Below are 23,141 nucleotides of genomic sequence, written 5' to 3' on the forward strand. Positions count from 1 at the left end.
AATTACCAAAGAAAAATACGAAAAATAGCCCGATCACGACACCGTCAAAATTGATAGTGTTCTGAAACATCACATCTGAACAATATACATAATCACTAGAAGTAAAAAAAAGGATAAAAAAAATGGAGCTTTTATTTATGATTGTGCTTGAGAATGTGACCTGACTGGGCACAAAGAAACGATTATCAAAACGCGTTCCTCCTACACTGAGACGCAATTTATGTGTTGACAGAAATTGCAGACTAAACAGAACACACACACATAGGGTTACCTCCATACGACTCAGGAAGGAACCACGAAGGGATTACAAGTCCAGCTGACATCAAGGTCATCACCAATTTTTTTCTCTTTAATTTTTAAAGGCCTCGTCATATATGTATGACAATCGGATTCAACGTGATTTTAAGGCCGTCATAAATATATGTCGGTCGGATCGAACGTGATAATAACATAAAATTAAAGCAAAATTCCCCTAACAGAGATAAATATATCTTCAGGTTGAGGTGAAGCTTCTTTTGTTTCCGTTGTTTGTACTGGGCTCCTTTTGTTTCAACTACTTGCAAAACGGTGGATGAAATTTCGTATAGACAATGACACTTTTACACATGGCGCAACCCAAATCTCACCATTAAAATTAAAGAAAGTATTTTCATTTTCAACCAAGGGCGCCCATCAGGGGGGCAAGGTGGGCCGCTCGCCCCTTTTTAGCGGAAATTGTGCTTCGGAAGATCGAAAACCCAATAGATATTTTAGAATAGTTACCGCAAAATTTGAGACTACATTTGAAACGTCGCTTATACTTGCCCCCTTCCCCTTGGAAACCACAGCATGGGCGACCTTGTTTTTAACCTGTTCCTGAGTGTTTTTGACTTTATTAGCCTGATTGAATACACGCTTCATTTCCGCGTTCGAATGTGGAAGCATTGGTGTTTAAAAAGAAAAAAAAAGACCAATGAAATTAATTCTGAAAATAGATTCTCTCCTCCAGAATTTGTGTAGCGATTTACGCCTTGAAAATAGACTTTTTATTCATTTCATGAAATTTTATGTTCGCCACTGATTTTCAGTTTTGTCGATATTATCATCAAGTTTCAGAGTGAAAGCCGAAACTAAACCAGTAAAAGATTCTTACATCGGTTTCAAATCCACATTGACACTGAGGAGCGACATTTTCTGAAGGATATCTATATTATCATGAAGACCATTTTGAATTTATTGAAAGAGGTTATTGTTTTTTTTTCTTCTTCTTCTTAAAACTTACAGGTTTTGAGTAGGAATGACGACAAAGTTCCGGTTCCGCGAGGAACCGGCTCTTGGAGATCCGATTTTCAGAACCGGTTCCAGCCCTGGATCCGAAAACCCGGTTTCAGAACCGAATTGTAAAAACGGGTTCCAGATATGGATCCGAAAACCCGGTTCCAGAACCGGATCTTAGGAATAGGGTTGCCAACTCTGGAAAATTAAAAAAAAAAAACGGCACCCCCTCAAAATCCGCCATGATATAGGTCTAAGTGTGAACTATCTATGTTCAGATCCATACATGGGAAGGAAATGTACTATCGTGAACAAAAGTGCATTAGCACCTGTGCTGTGCATATTCTTAGTATATTCACTAATAAGCTTAATAGATACATTGTTCTATAAATGAGAAACTGAAATCGGCATTGATAATTTTATTGCATTTACCAGTAACTGCCACTTCTTTAAAATTATCGGAACAGATGAAGAAAAGTATATTAATCCTTACGTAACAATTTTGGATTTGGAAAATGAAATTTGTTCTTTAAACTTGTGCTTCAATTACAGGAAAGTGCTTTAAGAAGTTATTTTTCACTCTCAATAAATGTGTGGAGTTAAAAATATAACTTGTTCATTAATACCCAGTTTCAGTATAACTTCTACAAAACAAACCACATTATTCAACATTATGATTAATGTTATCCTTTCTATTTATTTGTTTTGCAAAATTGTTATTAAATAATCTGGTCACACAATTTTCCAGACAGAATTGTAAGATGTTCGTGAGTAAGGAATCAAATCTCTTCTCACACTTTCGTTGTTGAAGAGTACCTACTTGCATTGCTCTCGTCAATGTACTTAAAATATGAAATACAATATACGGTATTCTAACTGAAAAATGTAGTGTCCTATTAGTTATACAACCTTTCTTCAAAGAAAGTGTTAGAAACAACCAGGAAAACTAACATTGATATACAAATATTCAGATCATATCTTGCCACCCCGCTTTTAATGTCCAAACACCGCCACTGCCCATTACTGCCCTAGTTCATTCTTCTATTTGGGAAGTAAATGTGTAGTAATCACCTGCAAATAATTTTCTCCTCGCCCAGTCCCGAAATCTGACATGACAATTAACCTGACGCAGCACTAGCATTGTCAAGAGGTTTTGTCAATTCTAACAAGACACAGGGAAATTCTTGAATTTGTCACACATTATGTATTCAGGTGGTGACGTCATGAAGCGCACAGGTTATGCCCAGCAGTGGTACTCACGTAATGATTCTCGTTCATTTTACCCATCATTCTTTTGACAATTCTTCAGTAAATAAAATTGATATTTATAAAAAGCAAACCACTAAAAGAATTCGTCAGTTTTGTCGCCAAGACAGTTGGAAAGCCGCTTTAAAAAAAAGAAAAAAATCATTATTCGATTTTGTAAAAATTTTGTCGCTATCTGCCTCTCCAAATCCGCTAATTTAGTGGCTTGTTGGTAAAATTGGCAACACTGCCAATATTAATCCAAGTTTCATTTAAAAAACTAATAGCTCGTGGGGGCATTTTCGGTAGATGGCCCTGAGGCCCGGAAGCTTTATGCCTAAGTTTACAAGCAATAAAGAATTTTTTTTTTTTTTTAACGATGGTAGTTCTTTTGGTTGGTAGATCTCCGTAGGATTTTAAAACTGTATGGTAGCTCTGAAGCTTTCTAAGTTTGGCGACCACTGGTCTAACCAAATACCTTCCAGATTTTCGTGTAGAATTTCGCCTAAGAAATAGAAATGAAACCTTTAAGTTTTTACGTCCCACGTTAAGCCGTCTAGGCTAAAGGAGACGGTGGTGATGAGAAATTAATGAAAGGTGGAATGAAAAAGTGAGAGAAAACGGGAGAACCGCGAGAAAACCCACGCACACGGTGTTTGTCTACCACAAAGCTCACTTGGCGTGACCTGAGATAGAAGCAAGGACCTCCATGCACCAGAGGTGAACGTTGTACCACTGAGCCAGCGCGGCCCGAATTTCGCGTAAGAAACGACATCTTGAGGCAACAACAAAAACAGTTCGCCCAAAAAACTTTTTCACAGAAATCGTAGTTTTTTTAAATATCAAATTAAGGCTAGTTCTTCCACCTTCGAACAACCTAGCGTCTTGAAGTGACAATAAGAGTGTTTCGGGTGGGATATTGCTTCCTCTTATAATATTCTGTCGAATCGCGTTCTTGGTCACATCTCCACCAGTGTTCGGAGCATCTATTCCGTAGTAACGTTGAGATTTTCTACACAATCCTCCCCACCCTAGACCCCCCCCCTAAATTTTTTGCTGGCCCCCTAAAATTTTTACAGTAGGCTTGCAAAAGAACTATAATATGGTGATGAACTATCATATGATTGGATCGCCCCCCCTAACTTCAGCTGGGCCCCCCTACATTTTTGGGCTGGCTACGGGCTTGTTCCTCTCTTGTCATTCTGTTCGCTGTTGTATTAATTTTGATAACTGCAGCAACCCTTTCAATTTCTGTGACATCAGAGGGCCAGTATTCTCTCTTTCTTGCTCAAAATATGTCCGTGAATTAAATATGAACTCTGGATATGACTGTTCAAAAATAACACTTTTTTTGTTTTGTTTTGTTTTTGTTTTACTATGAGAGGCCATTGGAAAATAGATAAGCGAAAGCAAAACTAACACAAACACGATAAGACAATCGAAAATGGAAATACATACACAAGCACGCTAATGGAAATGAAAGAATAGTTAGTCACACACCAAACACTGATAGATAATCACTAAGTAACACAACCACTTAAAATATTTGAGTATTTATTTTTAAATAATACGAGATAGCTATTTCTTCACTTTACTTTTAGAACTAATTTGAAGATTTACATGTAAATGATAGCCTATGAGAGCTAAAAGGAACACACACACACACAAAGGAGTTTTACCCTACATCGGGCGAGAAAATTCACTTGTGCGTTAAATTAGTCTAACCAATGTCTCTTGACCTGAAAATTTCGGGCCGCAAGTCCAGCAGTAACTCTGGAAACCGGACAAAAAAAATATCATTAATTTGGGGAACGAAAGATGTTGGACACAGAGAAAATGGTAGGTTCCACCGCAATGTGAAGTTAGCCCAGACGCTTTTGCCCTAACGTCTCAACAGAAGCAGCATTAAGTAGCACTAATTCCTATGTTAAAAATTTTTCGATTTGAAGATGATTGTTAGGCTAACGTCATGGAAGGTTCTAGAAACCTGGTCCGCACATATAAGTGAAGATGGATAAGTAGTCAGGTTTGCTTCCTTCCTTATCAAAGCTCAATACACAATTACAGTAATGCCGAGCGAGGGCTGTCATTTCAGACTTCGCTTGGGGCTGCAAGAGCACCACCGACATAAGACTTTCACGTTTTATGCTAGTATATAAGTAGACAATCGATTGAAGTATATGTACTCCTAAAACTCTTGGGGGGGAAGCAATTGCCTCCTCCTGCCTTTCCTAAATGACGCCCCTGTGCCGAGCGAGCGAGAGCGAGTGAAGGCAGGTTAGCAGCCAGCTTGATTACTTTCATTAAGACTTAATGGGGGGATATAAATCAGTATTCTAGCGCCATGCTTTAACGTCACGTATATGATGATCCACCCCTTCTGTTTTCGTCACTGGGAATACTTTATGAGACTTATTTACAATATCTGAACATGAATGTTTTAAACTCTAAAAGGAGCTTCCGTGATTGGCTTGTACTTTGGACTAATGAAGTAGTTTTGAATCCAAGACGCTAAATAATCCAAATTTTCCTAAAGTGTCTTTCTATGCGCAATTTTTGATACCTTTGGCTATAACATCCGCGATTGGTGTCGCTAAATAATTCCGAATTTCAAGCAGCTGTACAAAAATAAATCTTGTTTATTTTAATAAACAAAGCAACCTTACCAAGACGAGATTACATTTTTGTTTTTTACATTCCTGACGAAAACAAGGTATTTTCTTTTTCTTTCTTTCTTTTTGTAGGCTATACGATATCCTTGGATTTGTTTGACAACAATTCTTTTTTTAACTGTCTTTTCGTCACATCCTATGTGAAAATTTTTATTTCTATCTTGCTTACGATATGGAACAAAATAGTATATTTTATCTTACAAAAATTATAAAATTCAAAAATTTAACAATTTTGCTCATTTTACTTTGTAATTAGATATGTCCAAATAACAAAACTAGGGTTCATTCCCTTTCGAGTTAAACTTGCTATTTGTTAGTTAAATTTCGTAACAATTGAGTACAGTAGAACCCGTCTTGTCCGCCCTCGGCTGGTCCGCTCTTCCAGTTGATCCGACCGTGCTCGAGTAGAACTTGCCACGATTCGTCGGTGACTCACGAGACACATTTGTTGTTTACTGAATTCGTTACTGAAGTTCGTTACTGAATTCTCTATGTCTGTGTGTGTCTGTCTGTCCGTCTCTGTTATTTTCATTATTATTTTTTTTTTTTTTTCAATTTTGAACCCTGCATTCGATACAGCATCAAAAACTATCACAGAAAGTGATTAAATTTTTCGCGTCACTCTTACCGTTTCCGAGATATTGGCCAAAAAATGGCCGACTACCACAAATTTAGGGAGCCATACCTCGGGAACCGTAAGTCATAGAGAGATCATATTGGTGTTGACCAATATCTAAAAGGATGGTAAATATTTTGGTACCGAGTAGTAACTGGTGGCCACTGGCCAATTGTATAGTGGCCATCAATTAAGATCGGTACGAACATGTTTACCATTTTATTAGGGATTGTTTAACACTCATATAATCTCTCTATGACTTACCGTTTCCGCGATATTGGCCAAAAAATGGCCAATTTCTAGATATTTAAGGAGCCATAACTCGGGAACCATAAGCTGTAGAGAGATGATATTGATGTTGATCAATACCTAAGAGGGTGGTAAATATTTTGGTGCCAAATAGTAACCGGTGACCACTGGTTTGGCCAATGGCCGGTGGCCACCGGTTACCATACTCTTAGGTATTGATTAACACCAATATCATCTCTCTATGACTTACCGTTCTCTATGATGGTAAACATTTTGGTACCAAATAGTAACCGGTGGCCACTGATTAACTGTCTACTGGCCTACTGCCACCGTTCCCCAGATATTGGCCAGAAATGTTCGAATTTCTAGATATTTAAGAAGGTGTCCCGACAAAACGTACCAGCGACAAAACGTACCACTTAAATTTTCGCGACAAAACGTACCACTTTTGACGACCTGTCATAAATGACAACCTGTCATGGATTAATTAAAGCATTTCTGATATTTATTCCACGACAAAACGTACCACTTATAAAAATTACAACCTGTCTTGGACTAATTAAAACATTTCGGATATTTAATCCGCGACAAAACGTACCACTTCAAGCATTTTTTTTTCAGCGTGTTCACAGATTATTCTCCAGATCGAACAAACTTCTCTTAAAGGTTCTGTACGTGACGAACGTAACATTAAACACGTTTATCAGCGAGTAAGAGAACACGAGTCTTCCAAGATACATTAGACCAATGTAGGTGCTTATATATCTAACAAAAGAGAACATAATGTTAAGAAACTACTTCCTCATGAACAGGTAAAACAACGGCAGTATAAGGTTGAGAAGAACAGACAGGTAATGTATCGAGTTGTCAAAGTGCAGAAACTCATTGGTAAAAGAGGGCTCATTTACAGAGGAAATGTAGCAGCCTATAAACTGAAAGACACAGCTATAGATCATGGAAACTTTTTGGGTATTATTCCTTTCTTAAGCAAATTTGATCTTCCGCTTAAAAGTAATTTAGATAAGGTCACCGAGAAGAGTCATATACGAGGAAGTAAGCAGGATAGTGGTCGCCTAACTTTTACTAAACACGGTGAATTTTGTTTTGAATGCTATCAACACACTTATCAGAGAAGATATTTTGAAAGAAGTCTCTCAAGCTTCAATATTTTCTGTTCTATTAGACACTACTCAAGATATAGTAGTTTCAGGCCAGTGCTCTGTTGTTTTACGGTATGTTGTTAAAATGTTTGTTAAACAAAGTATTGTTGTCATTGTAAAATGCATATCTACCACAGGCCAGTGTCCTTGCGGTTTACTGCTGGAAATTCTGCAGAAGTTGAACCTTGATATTAAAAAGTGTATTGGAAATTCAACCGATGGCTTAAGTAACATGCAAGGACAATATTCGGATTTTTTCAATTCACCTATGATCACTTACACTGTGATTCAGTTGATTTTAAGTTTAACGGCCCTTTTAGCAGCGAGGCTATATGAGACGGGACATACTGATTTACGGGAAATCCAAAGCACATGAGCTCCCGCCAGGAATCGAACCCAGGTCTCCCACGACAAAGGCGCATACGCTAACCGCTTAACCACTAAGAAACTCAGTTATACGTGTGGTGTTACGCTCATATACTCAATCATGTCATATGTGATCTGACAAAAAAAAATGCATTGATTCTGTGTCATTGTTCTGCTGAATGATCGTGCTATATTTATGCGTGAGTCTTATCAACGAATGGACATTTGGAAGATCAAATGTTAACAAAGGCGTCTTACAATTATTGCGGAAACAAAATGGTAGAAAACACACTGTTTTTCAGAAAAAGTTTGGTCATTTTTCGAACCCAGAAAGTGCTTTGTATATAGAGTTGACCATAATAATTAAGAAAATTGCTTCTACAGAAAATATCAAACCAAAAGCTAGGTGTAAAGCGAAAGGATATATAAAAGATCTTCTCAAGTTCAAAATAACAAATGTTCCTTAAGATATTTCAAGTGACGACCTCTATGTCAAACTATCTCCAAATAGAGGGTGCTGCTAGTGTAGTCCTATCGTATGGTGCAGACTACTCTGTTCCAAGTGAAAGAGTAGAGAGATGATTTTGAATCCGTTAAGAATGCAGCATTAAGCTTTACAGAATGGGCCAATAACAAATTTGAAGACTTAGAACGTGATTTCTTTTCTTTTTTTTTTTTTTCCTATTGACCTGTCGACAATTCGCCTTCAGAGGTGGACAAAGATTTTCCTGTGAATATGAATATGAAGCTGCTTCTATCCAATGACCAGGTACTGCATCGAAGAATTCAACACAATATTAGACATGGTAGTTTCGAGTATTTCTTCAAGATTCAAGAAGCAATGTACTTTATGGATTATTTGGACCCTAGGCACTTCAACCAAGTAACAGAACTTCCAGACGTGCCTTTCGATAAACTTGCATATTTTCTGAAAAACTTCAGTAAAGAAGTTTCCAAGGATAATATAAATGTATTCTCTTGGACTTTTGAAGGACGTGGATATCCTTAAAAGTCAGTCTTGATGACTAGCACAACCGAGAAAAATGACTGTCCTGATGGTGCAAGTGATTCAGAATTAGGAGAAAATACATTTGTTTACAAGGAAAGCGAATGCAAGACGTGTTGCAAAATTGTCCAATGTGCTGCTTTTTAATTTGGCAGAATTGTAAATTTTGCAGTAATACTTATCCAGGTTTCCAGCATACAAATTTTTATTGACTTTGCCCGTAACTCAGGTAACATGTAAAAGAAATATTTCAAAACTTAAATAAACTGAAATACATTAAAAATAGGCTAACTAGTACCATGTCTCAGGAAAATTTGAAAACATTTATGTTGATGTCTATTGAAAAAGATTTATTAAAAATATTTCGAATGCAAAAGTGATAGATACAGTAGCAACAAAAATTAGTACACTAAAACATCTGCTAATTTAGCAATATAGTATACGTTCTCCTTGAACTTCATATAATATTTTGAGCAATTCAGAATAATATACTGATGAAAGAATATCATGTTTTAATTGTCAATTGTTAATACTATTGACTTACTGTAGAAAGAAAACTGTGCAACTTGATTCGTGACATTGAGATACTGGTTGTGGTGGGAGAAAGCGCCCGCGCCCCTCTAGTAATACCTATCCGTCCCTGGTCCAAAGCCTGGATAAATTGTGATGGAAATCAGCAAATATTAAAATATTGCATATGCAAGATTCTTGCTGGTATTGGTCTGGCGAGAATCTTGCAGGTATGGTCTTGGTGTTGCGAGAATCTTGAAGGCATGGTCTTAGTCTTAGCCTTAGTCTTAGTCTTGGTCTTGCATCGGTACTTTTCTCACCACCAATCTGTTCAACTTTTAACCTTATTTTGGCCGATATATATATACTTATGCTATCCTATCAAGTGGTACGTTTTGTCGCCTGTCATTATTTGATGGCTGATTGGAAGACTCTTCGCAAGTAGCCCTCCAGGCAAGTGGTACGTTTTGTCGCTTGTCATTATTTAAAGTGTTTTTAGAAAACCCTTCACAAGCATCCCTCAGGGTAAGTGGTACGTTTTGTCGGTGGTACGTTTTGTCGCTAGTACGTTTTGTCGCGTATTCATTTAAGAAGCCATATCTCGAGAACTGTAAGTCATAGTGAGATGACATTTTGCTAATTTTTGCAAGAAAGAGAAGGTGAAGAAGAAAGAGAAAGAGTATATATATATACTTACGATCAATTTCACTTCAACGAAATCAAAAATGAATTCAGAAAAGTAAAACTCTACAAAGAAAAAAATGTTACAATCAGTTCACTTTCATTCGCACTTCTACAGATAATTAGCTTGCTATCGGTAATGTATTATTTGTGCCCCTAAACTGAAACTCATTAACACTGAAGAACATTAACCCTTTGACCACCAACGGGATATATGTTCCCCATGCGAATAATCCAAACATCGTTGGGAATTTGCTTTTAGAAAATTCTAGAAAAAAATACATGTAGTTCTTCTATCGGGTCCGATGTGACCACGAGACTGTGTTTAGTTTCCAAAACCGTGTACAGATGTCAGGAATATCCCACATTAAAGGAGTCGTTCGTATAAAAGAATTCTTCACGTTGAAAAAAATGGTAGTCAAAGAGTTAAAAATTAGAGCTGGTCCCCGTTGGAGGACAAGAGAAAAATCAAAGCCGGAATTTGGGCATAAATGCTATGTACTTTCCCAGATCGTCAACTTGCGCCAATTCAAATAAGCAAAAGGAAAATAAACGTATATCTGAACTGATTCGAGCTAATAGTACTTGATTATAAGACAAGTTGCTCGGAACACAAAAGTAGCTAGATTTGTAAATAAGTCACCAAATTCCGATTCAAAAATCACCTAAAAAGTCGCTAATCGATTTTTTTTTTTCGCAATGCTGGAAGTCGAATCCCCTCGACTTAGTGACTTTTTCCCAGAATTGACAACACTATTCTTGCAAGCTACAAATATAAGGTTGCCAACTGGCCGCTGTTTCACCGGCTTGGCTGGAAATATTGCTGTTACTCTGACTAAAGCCGGTGACCGGTACAAACTTTTTACCAGTCCCTTTGAGACTTTTTTTTTTTTCAAATTTGTATCTAGTTCGAAGCAATTTCATCTAGTTCGAACTATAGATTTTAAAAGTAACTTTCATTCTGTAAACCCAAAACTGTCACCTTTCACCATCCATCAACGAATAATATATGTTTTTCATCTGTTTAGATAATTTTAAAGAGATGACAGGGACTGTATCAGGGAAATTTTGAAATTTACTTCAAGGAATTTTATACATTTATTGAAAGTGAAAAAGGACTTCTTAAAGCAACTCCCTGTAGGTGAAGTATAAGTTGAAAGAATAAATTTAATTTTCCAAATCCAAAATTGTCACGTAAAAATTAATTTTATTCCTCTGGTTGGATAATTTTAAAGAAGTGGCAGTTACTGGTAAATAGAATAAAATGATCAATGCCGATTTCAGTTTCTCATTTATAGCACGGTGTATCTATGAAGCTTATAAGTGAATGCACTAGGGATGTGCAGAATAAAGGTGCTAATGCACTTTTGTTCACGACAGTACATTTCCTTCCCCATGGATAGGTCCAAATAGACATACGTCACACTTACATCTATAGGGGGGAAACTTTGAGGGATGTCGTTTCTTTCAGAGCTGGCAACTAGTGCTGTTGAATTTTTGTGACATTTGCGGTTTTCGGTTTTTGAGAAAACCAGTTTTCTGAAAACCGAAAACTGCAAATGCGGTTTTCAAAACCGACATTTCGGTTTTATGAAATTTCACTTTTTTCAAAAACCGGTTTTCGGTTTTTTCAAAAACCGATTTCGACAGCACTACTGGCAACCCTACAAAAACATGATTCATTTGAATTGTCCTTAGCCCTTCAAGACCTATTAATTAAAAATAGAAAAACTATATCTTTAAAGCTTACCTGTTATTGCTATTATCTTTCACGTAATCGAACACTAATTAGCATTACACATTACTTTCCACTTCTATTAAAGAACTGTCCCATTCACAAGTTGCGCAAGGGAATTTAAATAAGTTATTACATCGAACACATGCTTCTTCTTCACCAGTTTAATGCCCCCGGGCAAAAAAACACCATTTGGGTGATTCTAAATGTAGAAAGCGTATTTAATATAAAAATAACTTCGTCAAATGAACTATTTCGTGCAACGTACCGTTGAACACTTGTCCACTTGCAACGCTGGTGAGCGCTTCCCACCATGTGCTGTGGTGTTTAGAAAATAGGGATGTATGCCAATGCTTTTACTTCCTCCTTCCTCGTGAGCCAAAAAACTATAGGGGGCGTAGCTTTACGACTTGACAAGCTTTACCCTTGGACTTGATCATAGATGCCAACTCCTATTGGTAAAATGTCGCTAAATTTAGCACCTAAGGTCGCCAGAACAGTTTATTTGTCGAATGTAAGCTGGAAGAACTATTTCTAATTCTTATATATATATATATATATATATATATATATATATATATATATATATATATATATATATATATATATATATATATATATAGAGAGAGAGAGAGAGAGAGAGAGAGAGAGGCGGATCCAGGATATAATCAAGGGAGGGGCTAAACCATAGTTTGCCGCTTTATCCAGTGTAAAGCAGGATTGAAGCCCATTTTATCCAGTGTATATCTGACCGTCAAGGAGGGGGGCTATAGCCCCTATAGCCCTCCCCTTCGATCCGCGCCTGTATATATACAGTATATATATATATTCGAAACATAAAGTAGACATATACAAACTTGTATACGTAAACATAATCAATAAAATCAGAAATCAAGTAAAACGATTTACGTATCTTTGAGGTTTACTCACGGTTAATTTTAAAAAAGCTTGACACGCTTAAGGCGGAATAGATAACACACAGGTCGCATGCTTTAGTCACTTTCACAGACGTCTCTGGTAGGGGGGACGCGTCGCCCCCAATATTTTGAGGTACAAAATATTCAGTATTCTTTTCTATTCAGTAATATAATTGATTTGCTAACGACAGAATAACATACAGTATAAATAATAATCACATTTATCTGGAATAGGCCTATAATATTCAGACTGTGAAACGATTATAACAGAGTTCTTGATATATCTCACGGGTCCATAAAGATAAGCCAAAAAGTAACAAATGGAATCGAAGATTATAATAAACAGGTTCTGCTAGGTAGTACCATTTAAATCACTTTCTTTGATGTTCCCCCAACCAAATTTTACATCCCAGAGACGCCAGTGGTTTCTTTATCAATTGCACAGCACTATACACTACACAGTACACATTGCAACTAGATAAAGCCAAAAATTCAATTGAAATATCCTACTTCAGTGATGGACGAACTACGGAGTGCGGGCCATGTGTCTGCTAAAAGGTTTAATCCGGCTGTAGTGATAGCAGACAATATTCAAAATCATTGAGTTGCCAGTACAAAGAAATAGGTCTAATTATAAATTATCAGAATACTAAAAGACATCAAACCATCATTATAATCACACATTCCAAACACGTAACGACTAGGGATGGCCACAAAGTTCCGGTTCCGGCGGAACCGTTTCCACTAGGAACCGGTTCTCGGAGATCTGGTTTTCAGAACCGGATCTTAGGAACCGGTTCAAGACCTGAATCCTAAAGACCAGTAAAGGAGGCACAAAGTTCACCTTCAAAACACTGCAAAGAGGACCATGCGCTTGTGCCCTCCCCGCCCAGACCCGCTTGTGCCCGCAGCATTTTTTTTTTTTTTTGGTCCACCAGTGTGTGTTTAGCCAAATGAGTTAGCCAGTTTGCCTGTTTAGCCAATGAGTTTGCCAGTTACCCAGTTTGCCAGCTACTCAGCCAAATGAGACAAGCGGCCGCCGCCTGTCGCTTCCACCGTTTCATCTAGCACACTGTTCACAGCCTGCCAGCAGCTCGGGTTTAGCATGAGAATGGTCACAAAGTTTCAGTTCCAGCGGAACCGGTTCTTGGAGATCCGGTTTTCAAAACCGGTTCCAAAACTGGATCCGAAAACCCGGTTCCAGAACCGGATCTTGGGAACCGTTCCAGATCTGGATCCAAAGAACCGGTTCCAGACCTGAATCCGAAAAAACCGGTTCCGGAACCGGATCTTCTAGAACCGGATCCGTTCAGACCCGGAAACCGGTTCCATCAGGAAGCGGTTCTGGCCATCCCTAATAACGACTCACTACGACCAACTCTCAAGGGATGAAATATTATTAAAATATTTTACATACGAGGCGAGTTCCAAAATTTGTTCATATAGAAATATCTGTAAACTTGATGACATTACGCTTATTTACGCCCTGCCGATTCCAAGAAAATGTATCTTAAGTTAAAAAGTTAGGTTCCTTCCGCTAAATATACTAATATAATAAGAGGGAAATCATATAAAATATACGAGAAAAGTTCCAAAATTTGTTCACTTACAAATATCAGGAAAATTGATGTCTTTACGCTCATTTACACTTCGGAAATTTGAAGAAAGTGCATAAGTGAACAAATTTTAGAACCTCCCTCGTATATTTTAAATTTTTATATTATTTTCCCCATTTTTATATTATTATATATAGTTGAAGAGACATGTCATAATATGCGATTTCTTCAAATCGACGGTGTGAAATTTAGTGTAAAGTCAATAAGTTTCCAGATATTCGTAAGTGAACAAATGTTGGAACTTCCCTCGTATATTTTATATTATTTTTCCCCCTTCTTTTATTACATATTTAGTGGAAGGAAATCACTCTTTAACATAAGATGCATTTTCTTGGAATCAGCAGGTGAACATTAGCGTAAAGTAATTAAGTTTCCAGACATTTATATTTGAACAAATTGTGAAAACTTCCTGGTATGTAAAATATTTCAATGATACAGTAGAGTTTCGATTATCCGAGCTAATGTGAACCGGATCTAACTCGGATAAGCAAAAACTCGGTTGATACGGATGGATACATAGAAAATTTTGTACAGTATTTATTATTGTTGTTTATTGATTATTTCTCTTTATTGGATTATTCATTATTATTATATTTATTATTTTTATTGGACATACAGTACAGTACGTATATTATACATACATACAAGGGCGGAGGTAAGGGGGGCTACGGGGCTATAGCCCCCCTCCCCTTGACGCTCAGGTTTACACTGGATAAAATGGGTTTCAATTCAGCTTTACACTGGATAAAAAGGCAAATTATGGTTTAGCCCCTCCCTTGATCATATCCTGGATCCGCCATTGCATACATACATAAGAAATTAGACATAAAACTAAATAAAATGCGATTAGATATTAATACGTACATAAGTTAAACACAATACAAAGCATAACACAAATAAGATGCTGCTTAGCATATACATAGACCCAGGCCCGCAACCATCCACAGAGGTTTGGGGGGCGGCATGAATATGTTGGGGCGGTAAGTCATTAAAAATTCTCTTACCCTAGCTAAATTGTGTTCTTTGTATTAATAATAGCATTTTGTGTGTTAAGGTCTAAGGGGGCCATGAAAAGTTTAGGTTGGCAGGCCCCTCCTAGCCCCCTCTAGTTGCAGGCCTGCATAGACCCCTAATTATTTTTATTTTATTTTATTTTTTATTTTTTTAAAGGTCTTTCATAGTCTTTTGCTTCATTAAGCTGTCTCGTTTATGGCCACTACATTGCACAGACATACATAGCAACGTCATAATGTCAGCTGGTACTGGTGCCTTGTCGTCTTGCTGTTCGACGTAGAACATTGCCTTCTCAAACTGAAACAAAAGACGCTCGACAATTATGGCAATGTCGGGCGAAGTTGTCATATGCCAGTTTTATGTTTACCTGTAAACTGCTTATCGCTGTAACCGGATTAGTTTTTAAATTTTTGCTAGTTTGGATTAAGCTCGGATAACACGGAACCACGGTTAATCGAAACTCGAATAATCGAGACTCCACTGTATTTCGGGGGCGCGGTGGCTCAGTGGTAGAGCGTTCAACTCTGGTGCTTGGGGTCCCGGGTTCGATCCCAGCCCCCGCCAAGTGAACTTTGTGGTGGACAAACACCGTGCTCGTGGGTTTTCTCGGGGTGTTCCCGTTTCCTCTCACTTTCTTCATTCCACCATTTCACTCATCTCTCATTATCACCGTCTCCTTTAGTCTAACCGGCATAACCGTGGGACGTAAAACTCAAAGATTTCATTTCATTTCATTTTTCCACTGTATTTCATCCCTTTAGAATTGGTCGTGGTTATAATTGTGGTTCGATGTCTTTAAATATTCTGAAAATTTATATTTCTTTGTACTGGAACTCTGTGATTTTGAGTATGTTGTGAGCTAGCAAATATCTGACAAAATCACCACGATGTAGGCCCTATTCATGTGTTATTAAATACTTCATTGGGAGTTACTGCAAAAATACATATAGACCTAGAGAAAACATAACACAAGGGTATGTGGATTTACTGTTTCCTAACAAAAGGAAAATATTCCCACTGCCACAGAACATAACGGAATTCAACTCAAACGAGGTTGTTGCCCTTCTTGAAAAGCAAGTGGCTATTGGAGTCTTGAGAGGTTGCGAGAGAGAAGAAATGGGGGGGAGAAAGCATAGCACTGACCTTGAGCTGGAAATCAGTCGGAACTGGAAACAACAGGGATGGAAAGCATATAGAGATACGGAGACCTTTCCGTGCTGATAGTGGAAGGGGATATTTTTGTATCCATCCTCACACGTGTCAGCAGTGATGCCAATTTAGCCTATTTTTGGCTAAATCTAGACACAAATCTACAAAATGCTTAAAGCCTTAAATAATCTTATAGCTTATTTTATGAAACTCTTTTGCCATTTTTATTAGCCGTTAAATTAATTGTAAAAATACTTTTTTCTTTGAAAATGAAGTGTAATTTTTAAAAATTAGCCTTCTTGTCATTAGATATTATCGCATTAATTGATTTCTTTCTAGACAGAGAGTATTGTATTACGCAACAAACACTTGTTTTTTATTCTTCTTCTCTCTCCTTACCCACAGATGTACAACGGTCATTCCATCGTAACGGGTGTTACATTTGGACAAATAGAAATTGTTATAGCAAAGTACTTTTGGGTCAAGATATATCAAACTGCCTCGAAACATCACCGTTTGTCTGTATATTTTAGTAAACACTAAATTCGTTACATATACATAATACCAGAATTCAGTGATAGTGAAAAATATGGCGTAACGGGCGTTACAGCAATTGGACATGCACTTTCAGATGCATGCAAAGTTAAGCCAAACTCTGCGAATGTCCAGATCAAAATTTGTTTCCAATTATGTGTGCACTTTTCTGAAAGTATGATGCTGTGAATATTGCAAACAGAAATTTCATAAGTATAATAGTTTTTATTTTAAATTTTGTTCAATACTGTAACGGATGTTACACAGTGCGAATTAACTTGAGTTGATTGAGTTGATTTTGAGTTTTACGTCCCGTTCAGCAGCGAGGCTATATGAGACGTGGACCTACTGATTAACGTGGAATCCGAACCACAGGAGCTCACGCAGGGAATCGAACCCGGGTCTCCCGCGCCAAAGGCGCGTACGCTGACCGCTTAGCCACGGAGGAGCTCACGAATTAACTTAAACCAACTTCACTTTTAGTAAGCATATTATGTAAAGAACAAAATATTACAATGTTAATATATAAAAAATTGTACATGTAGTACAGTGTAGGAAATAAAAACACAAAATAATAAAAATATATATCAGAAAAATGGAGAAAGATTCAATATCAAACCTGTAGGTCTGTTCATACACTGATCATCAAGAAAAGTCAATTCTTTTTATGCTTCAGTAACATTAACTCTCGAACTAAATTGATACACAACTTAACATTATTCTTTAATTTTCATAATCAGAGTTAGCAGTTTACCAATCTCGTCATTAATATGAATTATACTTTCCAAACTTCCGAGTAGCTCGAATTCCTTTTCGCCACAAGATTTTAATAACTCTAATATTACTATTTTCGTTCAGAAGTCCTTGACAGATTTCAACTTGACGATAGTCTTTGTTACTTTTTTCATCTTTCATTGTCACCAAGACAAACATTCCAACAGAAACATCATCTTTTCGCAAAGGACTGATCACAACTTCATTCGTAGGGTGTATTTTATCTTCGGAGTCTGTGTATACGTCATGTAGAGTTTTTTCTGGTTTCTTGATGAAAACTGTTTACAGATGTACTGCTTGAAATGTTTGCTATTGTGTCATTTTCTTCTGTTTCGGAAATGTCAGAAGTATTATTTCCATCACTTAAATGTTCTGATTCTTCAATAAGAAAACAGTGCTCTTCTTTAATTGATTAAAACGAACAACAAAATAAATACTCTAATTAAAAAGGAACTGATATATTGAGTATTCTGTCTTTGGAGTTTCTAATTTTAGTATGCTTTCCCGAAAAATGCAGAATATGTAATTTCGCCTGGAACTGAGCCACATGTAAACTACTCTGCTACATATCCCATCTAAATTAAATTTATGTGCTGTTCGATGCATCCATACCGAAATGGACCAGTTTTGCAATTGTAAAGGATGCCTACCATCTGGATGATAATGAACGAATTAGGGCTGATCCTGTTTAGCGGCCATTCCACGTAAATATGAGCCTAAGGACAGAAAATTGTTTTAAATATATTTTGCTCGTTATTTATATAAAAATGACCAGAAAGGTTCAAAATTCACTATGCAGATCGATTTCTTGTTAAAACGTTTTAGTTTTTGTCTTTTTGAGCGATTGAAATTCCATGCTGTACGAAGCCAGTCGAAGAGAGAATTTACCAACAATATTGGACACCCCTAAACAACACATGATAAGCATTTGATTCAGTTGCACTGCGATGTAGACAAGCACATACACCTTAGGAACTGAAGCTCAGGAGTTTTAAAGCTGTTAGTATATTAAGTAGTCTACTATTTGACTACTTTTTACCAATGTAATTATGTAACGCCCGTTACAAAAAAGATATATTTTTTCTATACAACTTGTACTAAAAGTCAGAAGTAGTCTATCTTTTGCAGAAGTAAAAATGAGCACAATACAACGAGAAAATGAATATCATTATATTTATAATTTAATAGGCAAAAACTGCGTAACGGGTGTTACATTGCCAATGTAACGGGTGTTACACGTGAATTGTTAGCTTGGTTTAAAAGTCTTATTTTGTGCACTTAGGCTAGCAGTAGTAATCGCCCCACTTGAGGCAAATTTTTCCGCCCCCTGGAGCGTGGCGCCCGCCGCCGCCTTCAAATTTTGCGCCCCGGGCCCCCGGCGCCCATTTTTGGGTTACATGGCCAGGGGTCAATGACCTAGGGGGCGCCCACCGCCGCCAAATTTTGCGCCCCGGGCGCCCAGCGCCCATTTTTCGGGTTACGTGGCCCGGGGTCAATGACCTAAGGGGCGCCCACCGCCGCCAAAATTTTGCGCCCCCAGGCGCCCGGCGCCCATTTTTCGGGTTACGTGGCCCGGGGTTAATGACCTAGGGGTACAATGAACCACCTCCTTTTAGATCTTGGCAGGGGTACCTTGGCCCACCCCCTAAATTTTGGCAGGGGTACCTAGGACCACCCCCCTTAAATTTTGGAAATTGCCAAATTTAAAAATTTGGTATGGTAGCCTACGACCATAGTATGTACCTCTATCAGTATTGGGTGTCTATGTCGTTCCCTTTCATGGGTAAAAAATTGCCAAAAAGTCAAATTTCGGGGGGTTTTGACCTAATTTATCCCCTTTGATGAGGTGTTATTATCCTATATGGTTGTATGGGCATATACAGGGGTCCATTACCTTTCATAAGACATGGGTATATTATTGCACCCCTTGAAAAATTTGGGAGGGGTACCTTGGCCCACCCCTTAAATTTTGGAAATTGTCCAATTTAAACATTTGGTATTATAGTACAGGATCCTAATATGTATTATGATAAATTTGGGTGGTCCACCTCGTTCCCTTTTAGGGGTACAAAATTGCCAAAAATATAAACGTAAGCAATACGTTGTACCACGTGTTTGGTCTTTTGGCCCAATTTATCCTCTTGGATGAGGTCCTATTACCTTATATGGTTATATGGTTATGTATAGGGGTCCATTACCTTTCATAAGACATGGGTATATTATTGCACCCCTTGAAAAATTTGGGAGGGGTACCTTGGCCCACCCCTTAAATTTTGGAAATTGTCCAATTTAAACATTTGGTATCATAGTACATGCCTCAACATGTATCATGATAAATTTAGATGGTCCACCTCGTTCCCTTTTAGGGGTACAAAATTGCCAAAAATATAAACGTAAGCAATACGTTGTACCACGTGTTTGGTCTTTTGGCCCAATTTATCCTCTTGGATGAGGTCCTATTACCTTATATGGTTATATGGTTATGTATAGGGGTCCATTACCTTTCATAAGATATGGGTATATTATTGCACCCCTTTAAAAATTTGGGAGGGGTACCTTGGCCCACCCCTTAAATTTTGGAAATTGTCCAATTTAAACATTTGGTATTATAGTACAGGACCCTAATATGTATTATGATAAATTTGGGTGGTCCACCTCGTTCCCTTTTAGGGGTACCAAATTGCCAAAATATAAACGTAAGCAATACGTTGTACCACGTGTTTGGTCTTTTGACCCAATTTATCCTCTTGGATGAGGTCCTATTACCTTATATGGTTATATGGTTATGTATAGGGGTCCATTACCTTTCATAAGATATGGGTACATTTGTGCACCCCTTTAAAAATTTGGGAGGGGTACCTTGGCCCACCCCTTAAATTTTGGAAATTGCCCAATTTAAACATTTGGTATTATAGTACTGGACCCTAATATGTATTATGATAAATTTGGGTGGTCCACCTCGTTCCCTTTTAGGGTACAAAATTGCCAAAATATAAACGTAAGCAATACGTTGTACCACGTGTTTGGTCTTTTGGCCCAATTTATCCTCTTGGATGAGGTCCTATTACCTTATATGGTTATATGGTTATGTATAGGGGTGTATTACCTTTCATAAGACATAGGTACGTTTGTGCACCCCTTGAAAAATTTGGGAGGGGTACCTTGGCCCACCCCTTAAATTTTGGAAATTGCCCAATTTAAACATTGGGTATTATAGTACCGGCCCTAACATGTATTATGATAAATTTGGGTGGTCCACCTCCTTCCCTTTTAGGGGTACAAAATTGCCAAATTTTAGTACAACCACGTGTTTGGTCTTTTGACCTAAGTTATCCCCTTGGATGAGATCCTATTACCTTATATGGTTATATGGTTATGTATAGGGGTCTATTCCCTATCATAAGACATAGGTACATTTGTGCACTCCTTTAAAAATTTGGGAGGGGTACCTTGGCCCACCCCTTAAATTTTAGAAATTGCTCATTTTATATATTTGGTATTATAGTACTGGACCCTAACATGTAGTATAATAAATTTGGGTGGTCCACCTCGTTCCCTTTTAGGGGTACAAAATTGTCAAAATATAAACGTAAGCAATACGTTGTACCACGTGCTTGTTTTGGCTCAATTTATCCCCTTGGATGAGGTCCTATTACCTTATATGATTATATGGTTATGTATATTGGTCCATTCCCTATTATAAGACATGGGTATATTGATGCACCCCGGGAGGGGTACCTTGGCCCACCTCTTTATTTTGGAAATTGCCCAATTTAAACATTTGGTATAATAGTATAAGACCCTAATATATATATATATATATATATATATATATATATATATATATATATATATATATATATATATATATATATATATATATATATATATATATATATATATATATATTACTATAAATTTGGGTGGTCCATCTCGTTCCCTTTCATGGGTACGAAATTGCCAAATTTTAGTACAACCACGTGTTTCGTTTTTCACCTAATTTATTCACTTGGATGAGGTCCTATTACCTAATATGATTATATGGTCATGTATAGGGGTCCATTTTCTATCATAAGACATAGGTACATTGATGCACCCCGGGAGGGGTACCATAGCCAATCCCTTAAATTTTGGAAATTTTTCAATTTAAGCATTCGCTATCATAGTACATGACCTCAATATGTATCATGATAAATTTGGGTTGTCCACCTTGTTCCCTTTCATGAGTAAAAAAAATGCCAAAATATAAACATAAGCAATATGTTGTATCACGTGTTTGGTTTTTGGCCCAATTTATCCCGTTTGATGCGGTCTTATTACCGTATATGGTCATATGGTCATGTATGTAGGTTCATTTCCTATCATAAGACATGAGTACATTGATGCACCCTTTAAAAATTTGGGAGGGGTATCTTGACTCATCCACTCAGTTTTAGAAATTGTTTAATATAAGCATTTGGTATCTTCGTACAGGTCTTCAATATGTACCACTATAAATTCGGATGGTCCACATCGTTCCCTTTCATGGGTAAAGAACTACCAAAAATCAAATTTCGGAGGTTATTGACCCTTTGATAAGTATTTAGCACGTTATATGGTTTATTACCTTTATATGTTTATGTTCTCTTTTAAATTTGGGAATTATAAAATAACATAATTTGGTAAACGTTTTCTAGGACCCATTGTAGATGTTGGTGTTCCTCTTATGGCCAAATATTCAAAATTTAAAGGTTATTGACCGGCTTTATTATTGAATAACTACAGGATTTATTACTTTTTCATAAGACACAGGTGTATTTGTGTACCAATCTTAAATTTCGGGAGGGGTACATTTCTTATTGTCATATCAATAATTGGTGATTGTTCTTAAAATTGGATAGTATCTCATTCATTGGGTAAATCATTATGATCACGTGATCAGTTATTGACCTATGATGGGATTAGGAGTCCAGGACATTGGTACATTTAAACTTTGTAGGATAATTTGAGAATGCGTCATTGGTATTGATTATTACAGCCAAATATAAACGTAAGCAACACGATGTACCACGTGATTGACCTTGATGAGGTAGTGTACAGGGATACATAGCTAACCTTATTGAATCTTATGACTCATAGTCTTAAGGGAATACATGCTACAACACTGGCAAAGTTATTGTTGATGCAATTTGATTGGTTGATCACTATCTTTCGTGCAATCTGATTGGCTGATCACTATCTTTCGTGCAATCTGATTGGTTGATGAGTTTCAAATCTTTGCTGCATTCAGTTTTGTTTTAACATTTAAAAAGTTTGAAACTTTGGTTTGACATTTTTTCGTTTGATATTTTTAGTTTAAAAAATTTTTGTTTCGAAATTTTTTGTTTGAAAATTTTGTTTCAAAATTTTGTTTGAAACTTTTCGTTTGAAATTTTTGTTTGAAAAGTTTTTGTTTGAAATTTTTTTTCAAAATTTTTTGTTTGTAAATTTTTGTTTCAATTTTTTTGTTTAAAATTTTTTCGTTTGAAATTTTTCGTTTCCAAAATTTTTTTTCTGTTTAAAAATTTTTGTTTGAACAGTTTTTTTGGAAAATTTTGTTTCAAATTTTTTTTGTTTGAAAATTTTTTTGTTTGAAATTTTTGTTTGACATTTTTAAAAGTTTGT

At 36.9% G+C, this 23,141-nt stretch overlaps 1 protein-coding gene across 2 annotated transcripts in view; it reads right to left on the reverse strand.

The window, feature by feature from the left end:
* The window catches only part of LOC145684351 (phospholipid scramblase 1-like), a 65,453-nt gene extending 53,586 nt beyond the window's left edge, over window positions 1-11,867 (reverse strand). Inside the window, exon 1 of one of the 2 annotated variants that reach the window (XM_081756569.1) lies at window positions 11,510-11,867. The gene's annotated coding sequence lies outside the window, so the exon portion shown is untranslated. The remainder of the gene's footprint in view (window positions 1-11,509) is intronic. The other variant, XM_081756570.1, reaches the window with a different exon arrangement.
* Window positions 11,868-23,141: the final 11,274 nt, after the last annotated feature.

The sequence above is a fragment of the Thermobia domestica genome, chromosome 4 (assembly GCF_964235325.1).
Source record: "Thermobia domestica chromosome 4, izTheDome1.hap1.1, whole genome shotgun sequence".
Lineage (NCBI taxonomy): Eukaryota > Metazoa > Arthropoda > Insecta > Zygentoma > Lepismatidae > Thermobia > Thermobia domestica.